At 45.8% G+C, this 26,400-nt stretch overlaps 1 protein-coding gene across 3 annotated transcripts in view; it reads left to right on the top strand.

The window, feature by feature from the left end:
- Positions 1-26,400, top strand: part of ZHX2 (zinc fingers and homeoboxes 2) — a 70,989-nt gene that overhangs the window by 16,495 nt on the left and 28,094 nt on the right. For all 3 annotated transcript variants that reach the window (XR_009957716.1, XM_062570583.1, XM_062570584.1), the window contains exon 2: positions 12,079-12,149. The gene's annotated coding sequence lies outside the window, so the exon portion shown is untranslated. The remainder of the gene's footprint in view (positions 1-12,078; positions 12,150-26,400) is intronic.

A 26,400-nucleotide genomic window follows, 5' to 3' on the forward strand; every position in this document is an offset into this window, starting at 1 on the left:
TCCATCTTCAGAAACTGGGCACGGACAGCTGTTACTCTAGCCACTTATGATTTAATATTGGATAATATTGCAGGATCCAAAAATAAGATGTGGAAAAAAAATGCAGACAGAGGAAACAAAGCGCGACTTTGCCTCTTGGACAGAGCAACTCCCTTTCTTCTTCTCAGTGCAACTTCACCTCCAGAGTCTTAAAAGACTGATAACTCTACTGGGATTTTACTAGTTACGGTCTTTCCACACAGAGTTTTATTCCTTGGCTTCCTTTAAGAGTTTATGTTATTACAAGTCTTTGGTGAAATATTGTTCCTTTCTTCCTCCCCAGTCTTTAGCATTCTGCATTTTTTTTTACTCAAAAAAGCCCACCTCGAGGTTGTTCTCAGCCTCAGTGGAGAATCAGAGGAAAGAGCACCTGATACCTGTCTGTGTATTTTCCGTGCCGCTGTGTGTGATACAGAAAAGTTCTATTAGAAAAATCATGCATATGAGGGCGGGGGAGTGAAAATGGTTTGCACGAGTTCATGCAGAGACTGAAAACTTTCTCTCCCATAGCCCTGGCTAGGGCTTTACCCTCTTGCCTGTCTTTTTGCTTTGGTGCACCCATGTCGCTGTGTTTGGAGTTATTGCCTGACTAAGCCGAATTTCTCAGTCCGGTACAGAACACACTGATTTCTAAGCAGATCCCTAAGGATGTGCCAGCGTGTGAATGGCAAAGGCCACATCAGACTTGAATGTCTCTTATTAATCTGTTTGCTTCTATGTTTAAAGTTACTTATTACCTTTGGCAAAACTAGTGCAGTAATTCAGTCTTCTGGAATTGTGCAACTAAGTCTCAGATTAGTTAAAGTTTATTGAGGTGATTATTGGCAGGAAAAGGGCAGGCTCCCCAACCAAGCCCCTGAGCATTCAAACTTGAAGCAAGTATGTGGCAAGGCTGTGATTTTGGCTGATTTTTTCTCCCCAAATAAGAATGGAAAATGTTTTGTCATCCTCTGTAAAGGTTTTTCTCCTCGCAGTGAAACTTAGCATTTTTCCTTCCTGCAAAAGGGACCCAAAAAATAATTTTGCTAGGACAGGGTCCAGTTAGAATACAAATGTGATATGGAGGAGCTGAGCCTGAGATGTTACTGCTGTCCAGCAGGTTTCCCACAGGTACATACCGAGTCTGTTTATAGCATTGGAGAGCATCCCAGCTTCCCATGGCACGATGCTTTTCCTGTTTAGCCTGACCCGATAGATCACAGGACCTCAATGTAATGTCCTTAACAACTTGTTTCCCGTGTTCGCCCTGTGCCCCTGGTGGATTTTTCACACTCTTTCTACAGCTGAAGCCTTGTCGTTACTATAGGAGTTAATACTGACATGCCAGTGTTCAAAACACTTGCCACTTTTACCTCTTTACTGATCTTTGAAGCAAAATACTAAAGCAAATAAACAGCGGGCAAAGCATTTAAATGAATGTGCAGTCATTATAACTGGTACCAGGGCAAAGGAATGCGAAGAGGCAAATCTGCGTTTAGCTCCTGCTCCTTTGCCTTGTTCTTAGTTTTGAGCATTGGGGCCAATATATGACCATATGCTTACAAAATGCTCGTTACAAATGTTTTCCAAAACGTTGTCACATCTACGTCAAGTATGTATTGCATTTTATCACAGTGTGAATGTACCCACATGACTCCAAACCTTGCGTTGTTTTCGGTTAACTTCTGCATCCATTCTGAATAAATTGGAGATGCAATTTCACTTCATTCGGGGTGGGTGGAAAAATCCATACTGTGGAAAATTTACAAAGGTTTTGCAGGGAAAATGCTAAGCCTGTGCTTAAGTATCATTGATGTTGATCAAGTTAAGTGGACTCTTAAGCCTTAGGAACCTCTTTCCAAGCATTGATCTTAGTGCAGGGTTCTGAAAGAGGAGGGACTTGATCTTCAGTTGCAAGGCCGTAAGTACACCTTGAGATGAGGAGTAATCAGCAAAAGTTAATGTGGCCATTACTGTAAAAATTGTCTTGGTCAAACCTTTTCATTTTGCAAAGATAAGATCGTTTCGGCATTATCTCTACATTTTTCCCATTTTCAGAAGCTTTTTTTCTCCCTTGGTGATTTGTTTTCCCATATTTTTCTTTTCATACAGTCACATTTTCATAGTTTTAACAAGGTTCTGAAGTTAACACTACTCTGAGGCAGTGACATCTAGGCCAAAGAGGGTCACACCTCTTTAGTATGACTGAGTTCTTGTGATTTTGGGGGAGGGAGTTCTTGTGATGAGGACGTGGAGGAGCAGGGAATGAAGACTCATAGGTCCAGATTCAGTCTCTATGGCATTCCCCTCTGTGAGCCTTTGGCAAATGAGAGAGTAATGTAGATTCCATATAACCATCTTTAAAATAGAAAAAATAGATCTCCCTTGGGGAAGAGTGTGGATTAATTAACATTTCAGAGGCGCTTTGAGTTCCTTTGATAGGTGTTACAGAAATGCACAAGGTTTTTTTTGTCTTGCTAGACATTCATTTACCTCATAAGAGCTGTTTTCCAGTATATTTTTTACCATCAATTTAAACCAAATAAAATGTACAACCTCTTGACCAAGATCTGATCTGTTACCTTCACATCACGGAGGCTCGTACTGGTAATTTGCCAGTAGCCTTAGGACTCTGATAGTAATTTGCCAGATGCTATGCTGAACCTAATTTGCATCTGTATTTACATAAATGCTTTAATTAAAAGGATGTGCACTAACCTGAGGTAGATGAGCAGCACCGCCTGCTATTTATTTACATTCCCCAACAATAAAACCCTACCTTGGTTTCTTCTTACAGATCATATGACTTGCCAGAGCTATTCAGGGTACGGACTAGAAATTTAACAGATTTCTAGTTAGCTTCTACTGCAAACTGAGGAGGAACTTAAACTTCCAGGACCAAATTCTGCCTTTATTTTAGCAAAAGAGGAGATTCGAGCATCTCAATTCAGATGGTCAAATCTGGTTTGCGGGTACTGTAAGTTTAGGGGGGGTTCTGTGCAGTCGTGACTTATGTGGCCTTGCAAATGAGATCTGCCTTGTAACATGCAAAGTACAAGGTCATGAAACTCCTTTGAGAACAGTAGAAATATGCTGGATACAGCCTCTATCAATAACAAAACTTCTGACCACTGTTCATCTCTGAGCTGAGCATTACAGAGCTCCTTGCAGCGCAGGCTGCTTTAAGTGCAGGAATATTTCTCTGCCCAAGTGGGTCCTGGTCATCTTGGTGGGATGTGTGAGAGCTTGTGACCAAGAGAGGGTGAAGGCAGTGGAGACTGCTCATTGAGATTTTCACTTAGATGCCATGTGTGATCTGGAAAATGCTATATACATAGAAATAAATTGAAGCCTGAATTACATCTAAGCTGTGTAGTTTCCATTTGGACAGCAGAGTATGTGCCAGGGAATTCCCTTTGGTTCATGTCACTGTGTTGCTTCATGGTTATTAGGGGAGATGTCATAAAATGTCACAAAGGAAACAAATTAAGTGGCAACGTTACAGCCGATTTCCCTGACCACTTTGAAGGTGCACAAAGGACATGCTAAAGGGAGCTGTAACCACCCTGGATGGATCTGAGGGCTGTTGAGCTTTATTCAAAGCTTTATTCATACTTAACTTGTTCTACATAAAATGCTTCAAAGCTACCTTTTCCCCCATTGCGGTGCTGCATGCAAATCAGAGCATTTCCAGCCCCCTTCTCCAGTGACCTCTGACTGAATTTGTGAGTAGTCACATCTGAAAGGGCTTGACACAACCTGCTCAAGGTTCAACCTACGGACTTGGTCATTTGTTAATGCATTTGCCCAGCAGCTCTGCCAAAGGGCACAAACTCCACCACGTGTTGCAACTTGCCGTAGAATGGGTGACCAAAACCTGCTTAAGGAGGTCCGTGGTAGGAGTCCAGGCATGAAAGTATGGAGGTTTGCAGCAAAGCGGCATAAATATTTGAGCAGGGAGTTGTTAGGCTGGCGGCGAGCAGGCTGAAGCGCGAGTTGTCCTTCATGTGGTCTTGGGTCAGTGGCGGTGGGTGAGGTGCAGGGTCGGGCTGAGCAAGTTCCCGACTGGTGATCTCATGAAGCCACAGCCATAGTGTGAGCTGATGCAACCTGAATAAATCCAAGCTGTCAGTCTCTCTCCACCTCATCTGTAATAAGAGGGTGAAAATACTTGCCATGTTAAAATCATTTGTGCAGCTAGGTGCTCTGATACTTGATGCAAAGATGCTGAGAGCAGCTGACGTAAAGCAGCCAGCGCTGCTGAGGAAGAGGAGGGATGGGCAGGCACTGGTTCCCGGTTGCTTGCCAGAGCCAGGAGGGAGGGCAAAGCACTGGCGGAGACGGTGCTCAGCTCCTCTTTGGGAACAGAGCAGATTACTCTGCTCCCATCTCGCCCATCTCACTTCTGGAACAATCCTGGTTTGCAATTTGAACTGACCGCCTGCGGTTCAAAAATCTAGTTTTCCCACAGTAATCGCTCCATGTATTTTGCTCCATGTGTTTTAGCCGGCTATGGATGGAATTAGATGAGCAGCGCAGGGTTTAGAGGAAGGTTTGTTTCAAAATCCTAATGTCTGTCTGGTTTTAAAATTCACTGCTAATGCTAAGTTTCTTAAGCGCTGTAAGCCAGGTTTAATCAGCAGGCATTGTAACAGCGCACACGTATTTTAAGATTCATGGTCTCTCTTACTGTTTCAGAGATACCTGGAGACTTGGTAGGGAGAATCTGGCCTAGTTTCTTCGGCACAGCTCGTAATACATTTTCATTTCCCTATTTAATGCAACTCTCTCTAGTCTTACTTTGCAAGGGGTTTTCTTCGAAAGATTGCAAGGCTCCAAGCAATCAATTAACGTGCAGCGGCAGATAGAAGCCGGGATGTAATACACCGGCAATTTTGCAATTAGAAGTATATTAAAAATTGGGCTTAAACGTGGGAAGGGAGTGTGGCATGGCAAGGCGTGGGAGGGAGGCCAGGCCAGCATGCCGGTAACGCGGTTCCCTGTGTTACACAACTCCCAGTGCGACTGCACCGTTGCAATGAGGCAGGCAGGGCTGAGTCTCCCCAAATTGCAGCTGGAGGTAGCTCGCCTGGCAACTGGTAGTTTGGAGGTGGAGGCGGAGGGCGGAGAGCGAAGCGCCAAGGTGGCTGAAGTGAAAGCAGGCAACTTTGCATCCACTTGGCACCGGCGGGGACGAGGCTGGAGGAGGAGCTGGCGCAGAGAAGAAAATGTCGTGGTTTGATCATTTGGGGATCAAAAATCATTAAACTATTAGGTCCAGTGAGGCTGGGATTTTTGTTTGCATTACACAACCGGTTTGGTGGAAACTATTACTCATGTTCCAAGTCTCAGTTCTCCCGGTTGAGGAAGTGGAATATGAAAATGCAACTGTGGCACAGCTCAGAGGTCCATGCTGATGATCTAGACCTCGAGCGTGCGAGACAGGCGCCCTCGAGCCAGGAAAGAAACGCTCGGCTTTAGGAGGCTGCTTGCGCGCTGCGGCATGGCGCCATGCGAGGACACAGCGCGGCTCGTGGTCTGCGGTTCCCCCACTGAACGGGGCCTCACCAAAGCACGAGCCCAGCTTCCAGCAGAAGCAGACTTGCTGGTCTGGTTTGGTTATTGCCAGAGTTGCACCACAGACAAAATATGCAAAAGCATTTCTCAAACGAAAAGGGTGAAGCACCTGAGAGCTGGTTCGTTAGCTCTTCGTTTTCACCAGGAGTTAATTAGGCTTCTCTACCACTTCATTTTTTTTCCCGCTGTCATCTGGAGTTGCAAGTGAATTTTCTGAGTCGCAACTGCTACAAATTGTCGGCTGTTTGTAGGCGTCTTCCTAGACGTGCTGCTTCTTCATTTCCCACCTGTGTGTGCAGATGAAGTTGATGTGATACATCAAGTTGTCAGCAACAGGTCACCCCTTCCTAGGACCCCGTCTTTTGTCACCTGAGGCCGGTTCTTATTTATTATTTCTATTTAAAAGCCCCTCAAGACATAGGTGGGGGTTGATGAAACAACATAAAGCAAAGCTGGAGGTTGTATCAAATAGCTCATAACCATGGAGCAAAGCTTGGCAGGGGACAGAGAAAAGAAAAGATGAATTGCTGGTAAAATATGTGTGAGAGAGTTTTTAATGTGTTTGTCTTTACATTAGCCTTCCTAGACACTGTCAGCTGTCAAAGTCTTGTATACCTCACCACAAAGTTGTTAAACAGTATTTAATAAAAACAGATGGAGCACAAAAAGAGGGCATTTACTGAATTTAGAAATCAATCCATGTGCTTTTTTCACTGTGAATTGGACTGTATTAAAAAAAAAAAGTCTACCTTTTTGATTTGGAGTCACCCAGCAAAACTAATCCTTGGCTCAGGTAGATGTTTGACTTAAGTTCTAATGTTCCCTTTTTCTTCTTTTTGAACTTAAAAAAAAAAAAAACTTAGCTTAAAAAATGCTATGGTATTTGCAGAATCAATAGAAAAGCTGACCCAGATAAAAGTGTGCAAAAATTGGTTTCATGCCCTAGAACTTTTCCTGCATGCTTTTTGATGCAATGTATCTGATCCTTCAAAAGGAGGTAACATACAGTGATCTCAGCAGCTTTGAAGAATTGTTCTGGAAGAATAACAAGGAACGCTGGAGAAAGGAGTGTGCACACGCACTTTCTTTTTTTTTTGCCCTCGTTAAATGTATTGTGAGAAGGAAGAAATTAATGTCATGTTGCAGGTTGTGTTTAAGGGTAGGATAAAATTTGTATGAAATCCGTTTCTGTCCGATTTTTAAACAGTGAAAGCGTGTTTCTCCTGAACAGCTGTTCACAGTGGGATGCGGATTGTACTGTATCTTCCTTGGGTTCTCGCCGGCTCCCGCTGGAGCATATAGCAAAGCTGTATTTAAATAGTAGCTGTATTTGTTCTCAAAAAATATAATTATGCCCTGGATTCTGAATTAGGTAGAAAGCTGTAAAAAGCATCTGCTGCCACACTTCAACGTAAGTAGAGTCCGGCCTTAATTCAATTCAGATACAGCATTTAGACCTGAAGGAGTTTGTGGAATCCGTTGCGTGTTAAATGTCTGATGCTGTATCCTTTGGCTTCCAGAAGCGTCCAAGGATATTTTGATATTTATGCGAGTAAGCGTTCAGTGCAGGCATTACTGCAGTGAAGGCGGCAAGCGGAGGGGACAGATTTGCGGGACTGAGATGGGCCGTGAGGAGGGAGTTTCATTGCCTCTTTGTAGTGTCAGCTTGAGCTGAGCAGTTGGAGCTCAGCGCCGTGAGGGACCGCAGGGCACCGTGGAGGGGGCTCCGGGCAGCCTTTCCCACGGTCTCTCTAATGCCTCCTTGATTACTTGTAGCTGAAAGTAGGTCCCTTGGCATGAACGTGTGGGCTGCTGGCCCGGCTGCACCTCGCTGAACGTGCCAGCTGCAGCTCCCCGGAGGCTCTTTCTGAAAATAAGGGACTCCGCAATGCCTAATGGCTCTGGTCTGCAGGAGTGAAGGAGGCACGAGCACAGCTACTCGAAAGGAGGAGCAAATGGATTTCTTGCTCTGTTTTTACACCCTTTGCTTATTTTACTGCTTTTACCACTTTTGCGCTGACGGCTGCTGCGTTTGGCAGGGAATTGCAAACACATCGGTGCTTGCAGCCAAGGCTAGGAGCAGTCTAAACGGCCGGAAAAGGGATGCCCCATCCTCTTTTATTTATTTTTGTAATAAGAAAGTGTAGATGCTGGCTGGCCTTGGCAGTCATTTTTTCCCTTTTTATTTTTTTTAAGTTGCCGGGGCGGGGGGCGGGGGTCAGCCAGGGAGTTGAGGGAAACAAGGGAGGAAATGAATTAAGAGAGCAGGAGAAAGAGTATCTGCTGCGCAAAGGCGTGTATGATTTGGTTAGAAAATCAGGCTGAAACTGGAGAGACCAGGCCAAATCTAAGAGTAGTGCTGGGAGGTGCTGACATGTGTGCTTAGGACAGCGGGTTGGAGTCCTGCAAACAGCTAGGGATGTTTCTGGCTGCAGCTAATTCGGGCAGATTTGAACGCACGTGAAGTAACGCGATGCCGTCGGCATCGTTTACCGTAGATGCCTGCACGATGCCTCTCGGAGGCAATCTCGAAGAAACCCCCCCGTCCTCGGCAGATCGGCCCGCTCATTGAAACCAATGGGACCGACACGAGTTGGGTTATTTTTGCATCCTGTTCAGTTATCTTCTTCTGTTGGTCTTTCTCTCTTTAATGCTACCGTTGTTGTGAGCTTAAATATTCGTGGGGGGAGAGGAAGGAGGGTGAGATGCTTGGCCGAGGGCCCTGTGCACAGCGGCTGTAGCTTCAGTTCATCCCCCCGGGTCTTTTTAAGAAACTCGTGTCACAACACCTAGATGGATCTGTCCTCTGGGGCTGGACGTCCCTTGGAGTTGAAAACTAATTAGTGGGTGAATAGTCTGCAGCTTGGTCATTTAAAAATAATATATATATATATATCGCTGTACATATGTTGGGCAGCACAAGTGTCCTGCAACGGTGCCACTGTGCCAATGACTGTGTCACGGGCAACTATCCAGAGAGTGGCAGGCAGAAATGCAAGGGATGAGGAGGAATGCTTTGAAATAGTTAAGTCCACTTAAGGCCAAGTAAATTAACGGCGGGCAAAACCCTACAGGACGTTCTCTGTCTCTCTCTGGCTGAGAGAGATCTTATGCGATTAAACATTCCTGTCCTTGCTTTAAAGCCTTTGCTGCCAATTTGAAATAGTATACAAACCTGAGATTTATCATCCTTCAAGAAAACACTTTTGTTTGCTGGAGGAAAAAAAAAAGTGGAAAAGAAGATAATACGCCTTTCCGGCGCGCTGAGGAGGGAGCCGGCGGCCGTTTGGGTCGGCTGCTGGCGGTTCTGGAGTGTCGCTCTCCTGCTTTGCCGGGGCTTTAAGTGACGAGGTTGCTTTGACCAGGCGGATTTCAGCCCCGAGGAGAACGTGTTTGCTGAGATCTTGGGGAGTTTTGACAGAGGGGGAATACTTTCTTGTGCACGCTGTTCTGGAGAAGTACAGCGACGACAGTGAAAACATGCCTAAACCTGGGGAACATCTTAGTGTTTTTTTTTTTTCCCAGAGTCTCCATTTTGCTTGTTTTAGTGCTTCTGAATTCTTCCAAAAATAGCCAGCAACACTCGAGGAGCCGTGGCAGCGAGGCGCTTCGGAGGGAAGATCCTGTATGATAATGCTCTGGCCTGCGAGCCAGGATCCGTTTGGGAGCCCGGGATCTGCCAGGAGAATTGGGATTTGCAGCGTGCTGATACAGCAGCTCCAGCTTTGCGCTTTACCTCGCCGTAGAGCTTGGTTGCTTGGGAAATTGCATTATGAACAGTGAAAAATAATCCCATTTGCAGGTGTTTGGTGCTGCAGCATCCAGGCTGTCGAAACCACACGGGGCGTCTGTGTTTCCCAAGTGACACACTCCCGAAAATCGTGTCGCTCGTCTGGGTTTTTTTTTTTTCTTCTTCACTTTGCCGCGAGCTGCTCTTTCTTTGGGAGGGTGCCTCGGGTGCCGAGGCAGGCGCTGGGCTCGCGGGCTGAGCTTGCGCAGCCCGCAGGAAAGGGAGGATTTCCGGTAGTTCGGGTTATTCTCCGTAGGCTGCCGACGAGGATTACATGAGTCGCCGCGACCCGTCCTGCACGCGCACGCGCTAGGAGGCCCGCGCGAACGCTCCTCCGTGCAAAAACGTTGACGTTTCTGGGTGAAATGTGTTTGCGATTACTTACCTTCTGACTTTATTTCAATACTGCCTAACTCAAGATTTTCAAAAGCGGCAGCAGATCTCCCAAAGATCTGTTCAAAAGATCCCTAATGTGTAAGAAACCTGTTTCTGAGCTGTTACGTGACACTCAGGTCATATTCTCGCAGCCACAAGGCCTAGAAATTTTTTGCAGAAGTCCCAAGAGGACTGTGTGATGAGAGCGCAGCAGCAAGGGACTGGATTTAATAACCCCGGGGATTTCTTCCTGCTTTCCTTTTCTGAGATCGTACTATAATCTGTTGCCTTCAACAGCTGGGCCTTCAGGACAAGCACCAAAGGTTGCGAGGCTGGTTATACAGTCCCACATAGATATATGCAGCAGCACCATATGTGTGTATTTCTTTTTAACTGACCTTCTTTAGAAAGAGTTGCGTGATGAGGGCTTTTCTTGAGGCTGACGTCCCAAATCAAAGCGCTTTACAGGAGAACGGCTCCCTCGGAGCAGGAGCGCGGTACATTTGGAACCGCTTGCCGTGATAAGTGGATATCCTGTAGTGTTTTGGGGCCAAGGGTAGTAAAGGTTGGCTCGGCGTACGAAACCGTAGAGTTAATTGGCGAAGAGGCAAGAGCTGCGTAGTTCCAAGTTTCGGCGCTGAGGCTGCGCTGAGCTCGCTGGGGTGGGTCGGGGCGGCAGGACCACGGAGGCCTGGGTGGCCGAGAAGAAGGGTTTGGCCCAATCTGAAAGACAAGCCCTGATGGAAAGGGCTTGGGGACAGAGAGGAGTAGATAGAGACCTAATTTCCCAGAGGCTGGAGGCCAGGTGAAAGACGGGGCTATGTAGCACTACAGGCGGTTCTGTCATCCTGCAGAACGTTTTGTTCGTAGGGGTGGGTTTGGTCTTGCTGGCAAGATTGGTGGGTTTTGTGCATTGGTCGCAGTGCTGAAAAGAAAGGATTTCAAATGGTGAACTTGGTAGAAAAGACAGGATTGAGCACATTACATACAGAAAATGCTCTACACCTGGCACATAATCAAGTGTGGAAGAACGGGGGATTCTGCCCCAAAGGAGGGAAGGGCCAGCCTGCAGAAGCTGCCTGTTGAGACCAAAGAAGGGGCGGACGTGCGAGTACCACAAAATCCACAGCTGGTCTGCACTAGCATTTTGCCTTACTTTTGAGATGGAGCAAAATGAAAAGCAGTTTCCTCTTTATCTGTGAACAAACATGCAGCTTTTTCTGTTCTAAGCCTTTAAAAAGTGATTTTGATTGTATCACAGCTCCTGGCCTCCCAGCTAGTTGTGTAGCTATGATGTTCTTTCAGGAAATCAAGTCATATCTTCCTTTAAAAAGAGCCAACAAATATCGTCCTAACCTGCTGGGAAGGAGCAAAAGACTCCTAGTTGCTTCTTTCTGATTTGCTTTCCCATTTCTCAACTAACCCTTCTCTATCCAGATAACAAGGTAAGTGTGAAGTTTTGAGCTCGGATTCTTCAGTCTGAGTTGAAAATGAAGGTTGTGCTCCTGGAACTGCTGAAGTAATCAATAAGCACCCATCTCCTTTCTTGCAGGGCAAGCAGGGTGTTTTCCTGAATATATTTCTTTTACTCAGAGCAGTCCCAGTCATTGCTTTTCTCTCAGATCTCACCTATTCCTTGCTGACTCTCAGACAAGCTGGTCCTCAGATATATGTACAAACATGTGCACAGTTGCTGCCAAAGTGGAAGGTTTTATATGTATGTATGTATGTATGTATATTATATCAGTTCTGCTGCTACAGCTGCTGAAGCTAAACCTTGCTCTCCCCTTTCATCTTTTTTTTTTTTTTAAAAAAAAAAAAGCAAAAATGGGTAAAGCAAACTTGTAACTTTGGGACGCAGCGGGTGAGACCCTTTAAAGGGGGAGAAGGGCAACAGGCCAGATGTCGTTTTGTCAAAGTTTCCAGTAGCCAAACAGAGCTCAGTCTGATATGTCTCTTGGAGCGGATGTTTTGTGGGTATTTCCAGCATAAACCGTGAGTGGTAGTATCTTAGGGCATCAGTAGATGAGTTGTTCTCTGCAGTCTGCTTGGCCTAAGAAATGTGTGTGTGGAGGGGGGCGGTTCCCCCAAGAGGCCCCCAAGGTATGTAGTGTTACTGCAGCAGATTGGGCTCTGAATCTTTTAAGCTCTGCTTCTGTCTTTGTGGTGGTCAGTGAAAATGGAGTTGCTGGAATTCCTGTCCATCAGCATTCCCATGTGCTTCTTAAGAAACTAAATAACCAGTCAGAGAAAGGAATGGATGCATGTTATCGTCTCCCTTTTTCTTCCTGACTGACATAGCTTTTCCTCTTTTGTAGTATCTGAAGTTCTGCTCACCTTCAGAGAGCTATAAGCACTGAGATTCCCAGGATGTAAGAAATACATGACTGTGAGTAGCTTTTTTTTCTATTTAAGTGGGAAAAACAAGTTTGGGCAAACAGAAGGAAGATTTAAACACATACACACACACACACTCTTCAAGAAATGTTTACAGCAAGCAGATCCAGTCTTCTGGAACCAGTTGTATGTCTTTGGCACCTCTTTGCAACCCACCAGATAAAGTCAGCATTGTGTTACCACATAGGCTCAATAATTATCTCACTGCAGATGCAAACCACATGAATGTATTTAACTGAGAATATGGTCAACAGAATGAACCATTAGCACCATCTGAAGCTTGTTTATTGTTTTCAAGCTCTACGAGCCACTGAAAGACAAAATCTTGTTAGAAAGTTGAGACAAGGAGTTGTTCTTCGGGAAGAAAGCTTGCATATCCTGAAAAGGAAAAGGTTTGCTACAAGGTTTTGTGTGTATGTATGAAACAACTCAGGTTTGTCATCAAAATAGAAAACTAACTGAGTAGCAGTGCAGGTAGGAAGTAGTATCATGGTCTTATCTGATGTGGCAGAATAACTTAAGAGAAACTTTTACACCACAAGAAATGCTTGAATGCTTGGCCCCCTCCACTTGCCCCAAGGTTTATAGGGCAGCGGCACTGTAGGCTTCTCCCTTGTATTGCTTAGGGAGCTGGGGCTGTGGTTGCTCTGCCAGCTGTGGCTTGTTTGCAGGATGGCCAGGTGAGACAGCTTGGGCTACACTAAGACCAACCACAGCTCTACTAGCCAGAGCTTTCCTGCTCTGTGTCCCAGTGTGGTGGAGATATGCAGGTAGGAGCTCCTTGAGTTAGAGCTAGGAGCTGAGACACACTATGGAAGGATGGGGCTTAAAAAAAATCATATTGGCAAAATTGGCAAAATATTGGGTGTTAGGGTGCTGTTGCTCTGCTGATCCAGGCTTGTTTTTCTGTAAGTCCTTTATGCCGATTCTAGGAGGTAGGAAGCAGTAGGTAACAGCTGAAAGTTAGCTGGTTCAAAGGATCAGATTTGGAGCTTAATGACAACATTGTGCCTGGCTAGAGAAAAGCTATGTTAAGGATGAAGGAAGTACATGTATGTGTTTTTTTTCTTTATTTGTTTTCAGTAGAATAGTTAAATAATTTTCTTGAGTTTCAGAATCAGTCCAACTCCCTTCCCATTTTTACCCATGCTCTATGGTGATAGAAATCTATGGTTACTTGGAAATCAGCAGAATTCTGTTTCCATTTTTATTTCAGTGGCATACAGTTTGTTTTCTATTACACCAGCACAAATCTACTTGGGATAGAGCAGAATAAAACCCCAAATTGAAATCAGCCTTAAAAAGGGGGGGGGGGAGGGAGAGAGAAAGAAAGCTGTATTTTGTGAACAGGAAAGAAACTGAGTCTAGCAATCTTCAAAAAAGAGCTTAGAATTTGCAAAATAAATACCTAGTAGGCATTCAGAAATCGGTAAGCATGCAATGAGAAATCGTATTTTCAGCCTTTTGTGGAGGATACTGGAAATGAGTCCAGTAATGGGGAGAAAAGGGGCATGAAGTTTTCATCAGCTGCCATCTTTTCTACTTATTTTTCTCTCAGCAGATTTCATAGCTTGTGCTTTCCTTCTGAATCAAAAATGTTTTCTCACAACTTCTTGTGTTTAAATTGCCACGTGAGGCTTGCTAATCAAGCTGTGGGGTTTTATTTTATGTCAGTCGCTTTTGATGCTTTTCACAGAACAGACTCTGGCTTCTTTTTTCTATAGCCCTGCTAGGAAGAGTAGAAATTGGTCTAAGTGAGTAAATTCAGCGGCTGTACTGCACAACTGTCTTGAGTCTATCTGTCAGAAAGGTACCATGTTTACGTATTATATCCATAGAGTATATCCATATGTTAGAAATGCTGTTCACTTGTCTCCCAAGTAAAGTTTGTGGGGTTTTTTTGTTTGTTTGTTTGGGGTTTTTTTTGGGGGGGGGGTTGTTTGTTTTTTAATCAGACAGGCAGTGTTGAAATTTGGCACAGTTCTGCTCTGCATGCGTTTCCAAAGTCTGCTGTCCTGATGAATCAGTGTGCCGTTTGCTGCTGTAAATGGGATAAACCAGGAGACTTGTTCTAGTTGTGCGCTCTGCCCTGCAGAGAGGCAGGCCAGCAGCGCCAGGTGGGTGGTGTCGGCTAAGTCAAAGCGAAGCGGTGATGCTGACTGAGGCAAGCAGTGTGCGGGTGCCTCTGGTATAGCATAGCTGTGTTAAAAGGAAAGATAAAAACAGAGTAGCATGCTTCTTGAAAGCTGCCCAGGTAACTTCTGAACATTGTCAGATGGCTCTGGAATTACTGCGGTGTGTTGTAGTCATTGCTCAGCACTGAAAGGAGACTGTAAATTCCCATTTACCTGTCTCCTAGTACTCTGGTGTATGAAACACTGTTTGACAGAAGCTGTTTGAAAGAAGAACTGGGGAATGCAGAACATCTGCTGTTGCAGTAGGGTGATGCTTATTGTAAAATTACGTGCTGCTCACAAGGTAGGGGAGAAACTAAAGCTGGGAAAGCTGAGTTCCTCTGTATCTGCTCTCTGCATTGCTCTTCAGTCCTTTAAAATGTTTTGGGACCAGGCATTCAGGTCGCAGTGCTGTTGCATTCAATCTGGGGAGTCTTGATGGAGAAAGGAGACTTCCTTTGCTGTTTTACCCTCTCCATCTTATTCCCATTTCCTCCCTGAGGAGGTGACCTATTGCTTGACCGAAGGGTGAGGGTGTTCACTTGCAACCGCAGGTGGAAGCCTGTTAGTGGTGGAAGCCAGTTAGGAAAGTGCATGTGGCTGTGTGCCCTTCTCTGTTCCCTAGGATAAGTTGTTCAGGATGGCCCTGGCCAGCACCCATGTGTAAGGGAGTCCATGACCAGTTTGCTCTGTTATGACTGATCATAAACTGTGTTGCTGTGGGGAGCTGCTTGTGCTCCCAGCTGGCCTGGGAACACGGACTGGAGGAAAGAGGCAAGGCTGGAAGCAGCAGTAGGTTCACTTGTTAGACATTAACCCACCTGCTCTTCATTGGGCAATGCCCTCATTCAGACTTTGCTACTGTACAGAAATATCCATGTTCTTCTGCTCCACTGGGCAAGATCTCATCCACAGGATTTTGTTGTGTGTGTGTGTGTGTGTGTGTGTGACAGGGCCGCCTCTTCGTAAGAGAGAGGAGGGGCAAAGCACTGGGAGGAAAAAAGGGAAAAACTGTTTCTTTCAGGTTGGGTCTCTTAAGGAGAAATGTCTGCAGCTCTGTCATTGTGTGGTTGCTTCTCCCCCTTCTCCCCCCAGCATGCTGTGCATGAGGAAGAGCTGGTAGGTTGGCTATGGATAAGGATAGCGAGTGGCATGGGGTCCCTGAGCCCTAGCTGTGGCTCTGGGCTGCTGAAGTACGGGAGATCCAGCAGAAACATGCGTGTTTTATGCAGTGTGTAGTCAGTGTTTCTCGTGAGTAATGTAAAAAAATTTCCAACTGCTTTCTGTAAACAGCTGGATTTTATTTTTTTTGTGGCTGACCATGTTCTCATGATGCAGGCTTGAACCAAATCACTCCTGATACCTGGTTGGGAAGCTTGTGTGTGTGTCAGGCCATGTGTAGTCTTTAAATGTGTGACTGTAAAGGAAATGCTTGTTGTGGTGGACTGTTCCCAGCCAAGTGAGGTTTGGGGTTTGGAGACTTTAGGCTTTCGTTTTTGTGTGTTGTATTTGAAGCTTGAACACTTCATTTACAGACTGTTTCTGACAAAGCAAAGCATATAGTCTGTGGCAGTGGTGTGTCCTCTGAACGCTGGCACTACGTCCGGTGATGACTGTGCTCATCACACATCAGTAGTACGTTTCCCCTCAGTCACACTACTGTCTGGTAATCTTGGGCAGACCACGTTACTTTTCGAAAAGTGGTGGGGGGAAAGTACTGTTGTACCTGAAGAATAGAGATGGAGAGGAGAAACTACTTGGAGAGCAAGAAAAATTTAGTCAGGAGAAGTTAGACTTACCTAAACTCCTTCGTTCCGTCTTAATCTCAGCTTAGGTGGAGGTCACAGAGTGGTTCCTCAGCCAGAAGAGGATGAAGAGATTCTCTCCGTATGAGTATGAACCTGCAGTCAGTCCCACGCACGTTGGAGAGGAAGGGGAAAGCACAGGTTTTCCAAAAAGCTCAGCACTGGCCTGACTTGGACAACCCTGGGACTGACCCTATCTGGTTTTCCAGCAGCAGCCACCACAGGGTCCCTCAGGACCTTGCTCAGTAGATGGGAGTTGACAGCACTTGACGAAGAGAAAGCACTTTTTGTTTTGTAGGGAATTTTTTTGGTAGTGTCTCTTCTTCTTCCCTTTCTTTTCCATGGAGCATGATGTCACAAATGACATCAGTCCAATAACTGCTTGTGGTTGTCATAGTCACAGCCTGTGACACCCAAACAAAGCAGCAGGCAACCGAAGCTGGCATACAAATGCTGTAATATTCATCACATTCCTTTTGATTAATAAGTATGTGGTTAGGGATTTATTTTCCATTGAAAAGCATTGGAGGGGAGGGCATTAACAAAATAAAAATTTTTTTTGGGGGGGGGGGGGGAGGGAGGAGGGTTGTCCCTGCCTTGCACTGAACGGCAAGGCTTCGCTTCTCCTTCCCATCCGTCTTTCCAAGTTAATGTTATTCTGGCCCTTGACACGTAGCCTCCCTCGGGACCCCTGCGGCCATGGCTGTTGTCAAGGCATGTGGGTGAAGCCAAAGCAGAGAAGCCCCACCACCTTTAGCAGGGCCCATATCCCCAGGTACCAGCCTCTTGAGGACAGGCAGCGATAGGTGGCAATAGCTGTGCTCGGCCAGGAGAGCCGTGTTGCACATCTGGGGCAGGGCTGGCTGGGGCCAGCATTGGCTGGCTGCGTGGTGACTGCTGGTCAGGTCCTGGTGGTGGAACGGAGGGACAGGGAGCGAGGAGTCCCAGGAGGGCTGAGCTGCCTTCCCAATGGCAGAAGGAGCCAGCACTGACTGAACAGGCTCCGTGATGGCCAAAGTTGCCATCCCACAGTGCATGGGAGGCCATGCAAACTGAGGGAGCAGAAGGACTTTTCAGTTGGTTGATGAGGTAGGTTCCTCCCCGTAAAATATTCTATTTTGGGCAAGTTGTGGAGCTGTTTTGCCCTTGCTAGGCTTAGTCTTCTCTCCTGAGTTCTTGCACAGTTGGCCTGATAATAGGAAGGCACCTGCTGCAAGAAATAATTCCAATAATAATTTAAAAAAATGTACAGAAATAGATCTGGTGCGAGTTCTGTGTGTGGCAAGAACCAAAAGTGGGTGATGGGGACCCACTGAGAGGGAGCTGCATTACCCTCCCCGCTGCTCCATCATCAGAGCTGCGCCTGCCCATCGCTCGCGTTGCCCCTGGCTTTCGTCTAGCCGTCGCTTGGCGTGCCTGCGGGGACGGGCAGTCCGCGAGCGCTCGGACACGGCTTCCCGAAAATAGTCGGGCGCACGATTCCTGTGCTTAGCCCGATGATCAGCCGAGCCTGTCCAAGCCAGGGCGGACGAGGCGTCTGCCATACCAAGGCGGGCAGAGTCCGGCGGCTGCTCTGCAGCGACCGACCCGGCAGCTCGGCGCTGCTGTCGCCGCTACGGCAGGCCCTTGCAGGGGGGCGCTCATTATATAATAGCTAGTGGTTGATTAATATGCCGTGAGTCAGAAACACCAGGGTATTTTAGCTTTCTCTAGTTGCTATGGTAACGTTATTTTAACAAATAGCTTTTTAATATTTAATTAAAACTCTGCTTTTGGCAAGCCGGAGTAAGAACTACTACAATCGCTATTACAAAGGGTTAGCGGTGAAGTGTATTTCAGAGCCATGATTTTTGGTTGCTTTTGGTTTTTTTTTCCCCTCTGGAACAGTCTTTTTTTTTTTTAAGGGAGGGGAGATCACTGTAATTCATTAGTTGAGAAACGTATGCCTGTTCCCAAGACACAAAGCAAATGCAATGGAAATCTGCAGTTACACTTCACAATTGAAGGTTGTCACTTCTTTAATGGATAATGTCAAGCTCTCTCTGTATAAGGACAGGATGGTATGATAGCATTTATGAAACTCTTCTTTGTCATTGGACTTCCTTGCTCTACCTTTGTGTGCCTGATGAGATCATTCTCGTTTTGTTTGCTTCGTGTTCTCTCTGTGTCAGGTTGGATGCTTTTCCCTCGGCAGCTTGTAGAGGAGGCTGGTGCTGTGTCCAGATCAGGCTCTGGAATGAGTCCTAGTCTTTTTTTAGGTGAGCTCCTCTGCTCCCTAATACTGAAAGATTCAACAGTGGAGACAAATGAGCAGAGAACTTAGTCCCAAGAGAAAAATAAATATTTAACAGCTAGGCTGTAAATACCTTTTATTGATAGAACACTTACAGGTTCTACCATGCTTAGTAAATGTGGATACTTTTATGCAAGGAATCCTACCTGGAGGGACTTAGTGGCCACTTAATGTCATTTGTGATACAATAATGAAATAAATGTGTTGATCTCATGGGATTCCCTCCCAGCCCCTACTTTCCATGATTAACATCAATATTGTATGCTTTTTATCTATCTGAATCACACTGATGCATTACTTGGAGAATAACACCCTCATTCCTTGAAGAGAAGGGAAGGCAATTTAGTATTTTGACTTATTCAAGAGTCTGTTATAGGTAGTGCCATCACATACCACTGTGGTGTCTTGCCAGGTCCCTGGCTTTGACACGGTTGCCCTCTTGCACTCCCAAAGGCTGGGATGGTGCTGTTATCCCATGTCTTGCCCAAGGGGTGGTAGATGCAGAGACAAAGTTTCTCACCTCGGCTAACTCTAGCAGCTTGAAAGTTGAGCAGTTATTCTACGCTAGCTATCTATGTCACCTCTGTAATCAGCTGAGAGACCATACCATTTTCAGAGGTGTTTTGTCCTGCCTCAAGAGAGATGTTCAAGACAAGCAGCAGAAAACCCTCAGTGGGTGACTGACTCTGCCCACAAAGATGAGGCTGTATGTTGGATAGCAAAAGTTAGGTGAGAGAAGTGATGCCCCATGTGAAAGCCTACAGGAGTTTTGTGCCTGTTTCTGTAGGTAGTCTGTAACCATGTTGCAGGCTGGAGGATGTTCTTTATGCTGGTGTGGTCACAGTAATTCTAGGTTCCCCTTCCAAAGTAGCACAATTGATCTGTCGCACAGTCTTCATGCATGGGTGTTAAGGCTTAAATAGCCTAGAGGGTTATGCAAACCCACTCTCTAGATGTGTAAACTAAGGTACAATGGACCTGCCAAAACTCTTCAAGCAAGCCAGGGAGAAAATCAGGGCTCTCCTTCCTACTTGTGCTAAAGCCATGCTACTGTGCTACTGCAAGCATGACGACAGTGGTAATGTTATTTCAGCTGTAATACTGCAAACGGTAGGTGTTTCAGAAGGTTCTTTACAATGTTATTAGTTGCAGTCTATACCTGTGTATGTTTGTTTTGAGTTTTTTTTTTTTTTTTTTTTTTTTTTGTATGCTAAACACTTAGGACTCTGCTTAAACCTTTGTAAGTTTAAGCAAGCTGATGTAAGCCCCAAGGAGTCTGAGGTGATCCCAGGATGTGCCAGAAGCTGTGGTTGGAGCAGGGTCCCTTGGCACTCAGTGACAAGGTTGGAGCAGGGTCCCTTGGCACTCAGTGACAAGCAGAGGTTTTGGCAGGGCGACACGTGGCTCCCATCAGCACTCGTGGTTGCACAAGTTAGGTGTTGTAAGGCTTGCAGGTTCCCACCAGAGTCTAAGAAGGCATCCTTTAATCTTCTACCAATAATGAACTGAAACTATGCTGCTTCAAAATCAAATTTGATTGGGTTTCACAGCGAATGGGGGTCTTCCTGAGGCTTGCAGAGCAGCAGCAGGGACTGGCTCTGTGGATGTGCTGAGGCAGGTCCTGCGACGCCGAAGGGGCAGCGTGGAAGAAGGAAGCACGGTGCCTGGCCTGGGGGGAGCTGACAGACGGATGAAGCTGGCATCGCTTGTGGAGCAGAGGAGGCAAGTGTTGATGTGTAAACAAACAGGATCAGGCAACTACAGAGGGGTGAGAAGAGCTGCAGAGTGCGACTGTACCGCAGTGGAACAAGGGGAGCCTGTGGAGAGGCTCTTTGGGAGGAGACCGGAATGATCCGTCCTAGTGCTTTTGAATGCATTGGTAGGGGGATGGGGGGTGAAGTAGCTAAAAGGGAAATTGTGATGAAAATGAAGAGAAATGACTGTTTGTGCTTGGAATATCCATTGTGTGGCCAAATCTTGGAAAAGGCCCAGAGGCAGAAGTGGCAAGAAAAGTCCCGCCTGGGCTTTCTGCTGAGATGTAGAAGTGACCACCAGTGCTGATCCGAGAGGGATGGCCAATAGCCAGAATATTGACAGTGTAGCAGATGGGAGGGAGAAAAAGAAAGGCCAGCAGCTTGGTTTCCCCCAAGCAGGTGTGGCGGAAGAGGCGTGCAGCAGATTGTATGGGGGGATTGCCATGCCAGCAAGGTACGTGGTGAAGCAGGACCCGGGATGTTAGCGATTTGGGAGATTTCCCATGCTAATCCGGAGTGCCGTGTTTTGCAGCAGCTCCACCTCTGTCTGGAAAAGGGGAGCTAAAATAGCTTTTAAGGAAGAATTTCTTTAGGAAAAGTGGAGATGAGCATTTATTTTTGTTCAGGTAGATATATGCTAGAAAGCTTCACTGAAGAAGCTGTGTTGAGCTGAAATGTGATACATGAGGGAAATAAAAGGTCTGCTGCAGACACAGGCAGGTTAAAATGTGTTTCCAGGCCAGGTCCCTAGCTAGACCTCCACAGCTCAGTCAGATTCCTTGTAGGCATGGGGCTACTGCAGTGCGACATACTCTGTACAGGTTCAACTTACGGTAAATTTGAGTTGGCACCTTGCTTTGAGAGAGGAATAACATGAAGTGTGGCAGGCTTTGCTGCTGCTGCCCTTTGAGCCAAGGGGGATCTGAGCTCTCAGAAAAAAGGAGCAGAGGGTCCACCTCTGGAGTGACCACTTGGAGATGCTGGGGTGACAGGGCTCCCAGAAACAGGGGGACCCCCAGTGACCGCCCTTTCTGCGGTGGGTTAACATCTGTGTAATCCACCCCAAACCCCTGTGTAATGTAAGGGATCATAAGGGATTTTCCTGGAGGTTTCCCCTCCCCCCATGGGATGGGTACTATCTCCATCCTATCCTTTCCCTTATCCTGCTGCCACAGGTTGCTCTGGTAGCAGAAGCTCCTTGAAGCACTCACTGATGTGCCTGTTGAAAGCTGGAGAGGTTCGATATCCTGAAGGAAACAGCTCTATAATATATGGCAGTCACAGATTTGAGAAGGTGTTTCTGGCTCTGAACTTGGTGTCACATGAGTGTCACCTGATTTCCATCGTGATTAGCTTCATGCGATGCAACTCTGAGATCAGCAGTGGATGATGTGTGTTTAGTCCCAGTTTTGCTCTTGGTGGAATTGGACTAGTAAATCACATACGCCCTGAGCGTAGTAATGGTCTCTGAGTCTTTCTCAGTTTTCACTGTCAGCATTAGTCGTGACTCAGGTATAAACAAATCTGGCATGTCTCCTGTCTGCACCTCACAAAGCGCAGCTTCCCGCTTGCCTGTCTCCAACCAGACTGTAACTGTGCTTGCCGCTCTCTGAAATCCAGCCAGGATTGCTCAGAATGAATCAAACCCAGCAGCTTTCGGAGCGGCTGCATTTCAGACAACACGGTGAACGTGTGTAGGAAGGGCAAGCGCGTTTGCCATCTATTACAGAAGGAACTTAAAGCTCCAGAGTATAGGGAGTTGTGTTGCATTTATTGTGCTTTTCAAACTGTACTCACATGTGAGGAGGAATAGGAATTTCTTACTGTGATCTTACTTCTCTTTAAAAGAATTCAGTGGATTCCTATTCCTGGTATGACCTTCTTTTCTGTGGCTTTCTCATATGTCAAAGAGCCTGCTGAGTGACCACAAACAGGCCATTGCTGTGGTACTAGAGGAGTGCAGAAAAGCATCTGCTTCCTCCTTTGATCTTGCTTCTGTTGAAGTCGGTACCAAATTTCAGAGGATTTCAGTGAGCCAGGATCTGCTGCTTTAAAAATATTTGCAAGGCACTGGGGGGGGAAAAAAAGCACTTTCAAGTAGGTGAGAAAAATGTTATGTGTGCCTGAAGTAGAGAGAAGGGAATGTGCCATCAGTAAGGTGTGTCTTCTTATAAACACGTTCCCTTTTGGAGCGTGTTATCAGAAGAAAGGGAACTTCAGCCTGCTGCAGCAGCAGTGTAATGTGTACCACTGCCTGTTGTCATGATAAGTTGTGTTTTGATGTGTTACTATAGAAATAGCACCACTTTCCTTCATAAGAGAAGATCCAAAGGCAACGTACTGCTCTGTGTGTGAAAACTGTTTGTTTCATGCGTGTCGTGAGGATCTCGGAGCATCTCCTTCCAGACGTCATTTGGGCTAACTGCTGATTGCTTGCACTGGATGTGCAGTAGTTCTGAACGGTGGAGGTGGCAGAGAAACGGCAGGGGTATTGTAAAAGTGGTATAAATCTACTAGAGCCCGTAGTAGTTTATACCATCTTTGGGGATCCAAGGCACAGCTTTGAGCTTAACAAGGTGGGGAGTTATGTTTGCATTCACTTCTGTGTTTGTATAACCATGGTGGCAGTGCGGCGCAAGCAGGAGAGGACTGTGCTACTCGTCTCCCTTCCCAAAGCAGAACCAGCTCTGACATGTCTCTGCGCCTGAGGACAGCAAGGCAGAAGAAACATGCTCAGCCCTGGCGATTGCCTCTTCACTGCCCTCTGATAGTGATGTGGCTGGTCTAGTATGCAGCGTGGCCATGTCCTCAGAGAGGTGACGAATGGGAAGGAGGGAGCTCAGATGGCTGCGGAGCAGCTGCCACAGTGACAACGGAGGGGGAAATGTTCAGTACATCAACTGCAGTTGGTTTTGGGGAGGTAGGTGATGCCAAAAGAGCATTTGAATGGTGAAACAAATATCCATTCTTGGCCTGAGCTTGCTATTTTGAGCACTTAAGTTGGTTACCAAAATAAAAAAAAAAAGTCAGTGTTATTTACAAGGATGAGAATTTCTGCATTTGTGCGCAAGCAGATCTCATAGCAGCATCCCTTATGTTAGGAGAGCTTTGCAGTGAAGCACCTGGAGCTTGGTGGGGGCAATGGGGCAGTTCTGATGGTTCCCCGCCCCCCCCCACACACACACACACAGGATCCTGAGCAAAAGCAGCTGCTGGCTGTCAGCTCCACACCTTCCTCGTGCCCCTCTTTGCCCAGCTAGGTGCCCCTCGGCTGGCACTAGCTCCCAGAGCCTGGAGGCCTGAGGTGTCTGCAATCACGGTACTGCCCCTTCCTGCGCACAGCTTCTCTCGGCATTTGTCAGCCACTCTTCAAGTCGCCAGCTCAGGCCGTGGCCTAGTTTGCAGATTACCTTCTGCTTCGTTAGGTCCTGCCGCTGCAGCACAACGTGCTGCTGCACATGTGATCCCATTAAACTGCCCTTTTGTCTTCCTTATTCATGATTTTTATCACTTCCTAGATCTGATGTTTTTAATTGGAAGTCTTCAGAGCCAATAAAAAGTTCTAATAGACTTGGGAAATTATGCTGTAAAGCATAATCTTTGTCTGCTTGTTTCTGTCTCATTATTTTTAATGTCTCTTATCTCTCAACTAATATACACTGTGTCCATCAAGTCTCTGGACAGTAATACCAGTGTACTTAAAATGTAGCTTCTCCTCCCAAAAGACTCCAAGGCAGTTCTTCTCTTACGCTCAGTACAGCAGCACAATCCTAGGACAGCAGTGCAGCTGAGTCTGTCATCCTGGCTCCTTTTCTGAGGCATCTCCTCAACATCTTACTGCATCCTCTAATGCTCATCAGCCATCTTCTGGCTATTGAAATCCCCCCTTAAAACGTGATGCTTTTGTGATGCTTTCAAATCTAAACATTTCACAATGAATGCTGATTTTTTGAAATGCATCAGTTCTTGTCCATTGTATCGTTCTTCTGTGGCTGGTCCAGCAAAGGCTCCTTGTGTGAGTTGATCATTCCACTGTGCTCCCGTTGGGTGATAATTGTGATAGTTGCGGTGATCGTTCACAAAGACAGGCCCATTTGGAGGGAGATGCCATCCTCCTTTGTGCAGCCCCATCAGTTGCTATCAATCAACTCATTTTCATGAGTCTCTAACAGGATTAGTCTTGCTAACACCATCGGACTCCACTCTTTGTGCCTCTGTGCTTTTCCTCAAACATTAAATCTTAAGATCTGTAAAAGGAGGACAACTCTAGGTGTCACCTACCAGGAAATAGTGATATTCAAAGAGTTCGAGTAATTAGCTGTGCTTTCCTTTAGATAACACCTAATCTATTTGAGCAAAGGAGCCAGTCATCCTGCTTGCTTCAGTAAGGCTAGTTGAGGCATTACATAAAGATCTCGGTATGTGTGCTGGCGTTTTCCCTTGCTGCTCTTGCTTGTGGGAGCCTTGGCACAGATAGTAGTGCAGACCCAGATAGCATCATAGTTGGCGTATTTACCAGTGTGTAATACCAGTGCTGTGTTGTACACCTGTACAAAATGCATAAGACTTATTTTTGACACAGAGCTCCTTGGGTCCTACTAATTTATTTGGGAGACTTGCATACTGAATGCATCTGAAAACTTGAAATTGAAAAACTGAAAGCAGTCGGTGACTGCTTTAGGAAGGCCAGCTTTTGTTCCAAGCAGCTAAAAGCTCTGCAGAGGGAGATGTTGCATTCCTGTGAGTGAATTTGTAGTGTGGTGTGGTGATTTTTATTTGTGTTTTGTCAAAATGGGTGGCTACATGGATGCACAGTAACGGCCGCTGCATTTTTTCCCTGTGTGGATTGCTGGGGATTACTGGTGTTTCTCTGCTGTTCCCTGTCTGAGACCCTCTTGGACAGAGGACTAGTGCCAAATTGTTTATCTTCAGTACAGCCGTGGTTAGGTCAAGGTGAACAAGGTCTTATATAAAAATCAAGAGGGTGGTTGCCTGCCCCTTAGCCAAGGTTGGAAATTGCTATGATAGATTGCACTTGCTCTGTGCTTCCTGCAGGGTAGGGGCACCCTGACTCATTGCCTTTGTTGGGCTGAAGGGATTGAACAAAATTCGTCTGACTGCATGAGTTGGAATGGAAGATGCTGTCAGGCAAATTGTTTTTTAAGCTTAAACCTGTGATGGGCTATTATCAGACAATTGCACTAGCTGTTGCTTGTTGTTCCTGAGCTGCCAGTCATAATATATCTAGCTTATTACACAAAATTACTATTTTTATCATGATATAAATGGTTAGTGAAGAGTTTTGAAAAAAAATATGTTGACTCATAAGGACCTTCAAAGCAGTTTACAGCTAATAATCCTGTACTCACCTTTGAGGAAGGGAAGGAAAGACTGTAAAGGCCGTGGCACACGGACTGGTTTTAGTTTGTTTTGTAGCACTGAGGTTGTGATTTGGAAATACTGTTGACCTGCTGAAACATTCTCACCATACATGTCCTACATAATAATTACACAGGAAAACCATTTTAAGTTAAGTTTTCAAAAATTACTAGAGAAGTTAATGTTAGAAGTGTCCTTATCCTGATAACAATTAAATAATATCTTGCTTTCCTCAAATTCATACAAAGAAGTTTTATCTATCTCAGGAGGTTTTCTTCTGTTATTAAAGTTCCTTAAACCTACATGGGAGATCTTAAAATTGGATGTATGAGTAAGTGAGGCATTTCTGAGTTGAGCTGTAACTTGAAGCTTAAGAAAATAAAGGTTCTCTTGGCCCTTTGCATTAGAGTATATTTGAACCAGTGTATTGCATGTCATTAAACATACGGTGAATCATTTGACATGCATGCCAAAAAGAGTCTGAGATAATGGGACCAAAATGTCATTTAGTAATTGTGTTCACGTAACTGAGTAATTTCCTGGAAGATAATCTACAGGGAATGTAAAATGAAAATTGAAAAAGTATCCTCATTTTTATCTTGCCACTTGTGAAGTACCATCATGATGAATCATCAACCCCTTGGTCATCCACACAGCCAGTCGTAAACGTTAGGTTTCTTGCTGGGTCTCAAGTGCCTCTTGCATACCTCAACTTCACCTGCTTAAGAGAAAAATAAATCTGTGCGCTATCAATTTGTGTTGTCTACATCTATACTGTGTATAGCGAAGGTCCCTCATAGTCTGTTATGGACATCATCTGGATCATTTGGTTTTCTCC

This window comes from Rhea pennata, chromosome 2, assembly GCF_028389875.1.
Source record: "Rhea pennata isolate bPtePen1 chromosome 2, bPtePen1.pri, whole genome shotgun sequence".
NCBI classification, from domain to species: domain Eukaryota; kingdom Metazoa; phylum Chordata; class Aves; order Rheiformes; family Rheidae; genus Rhea; species Rhea pennata.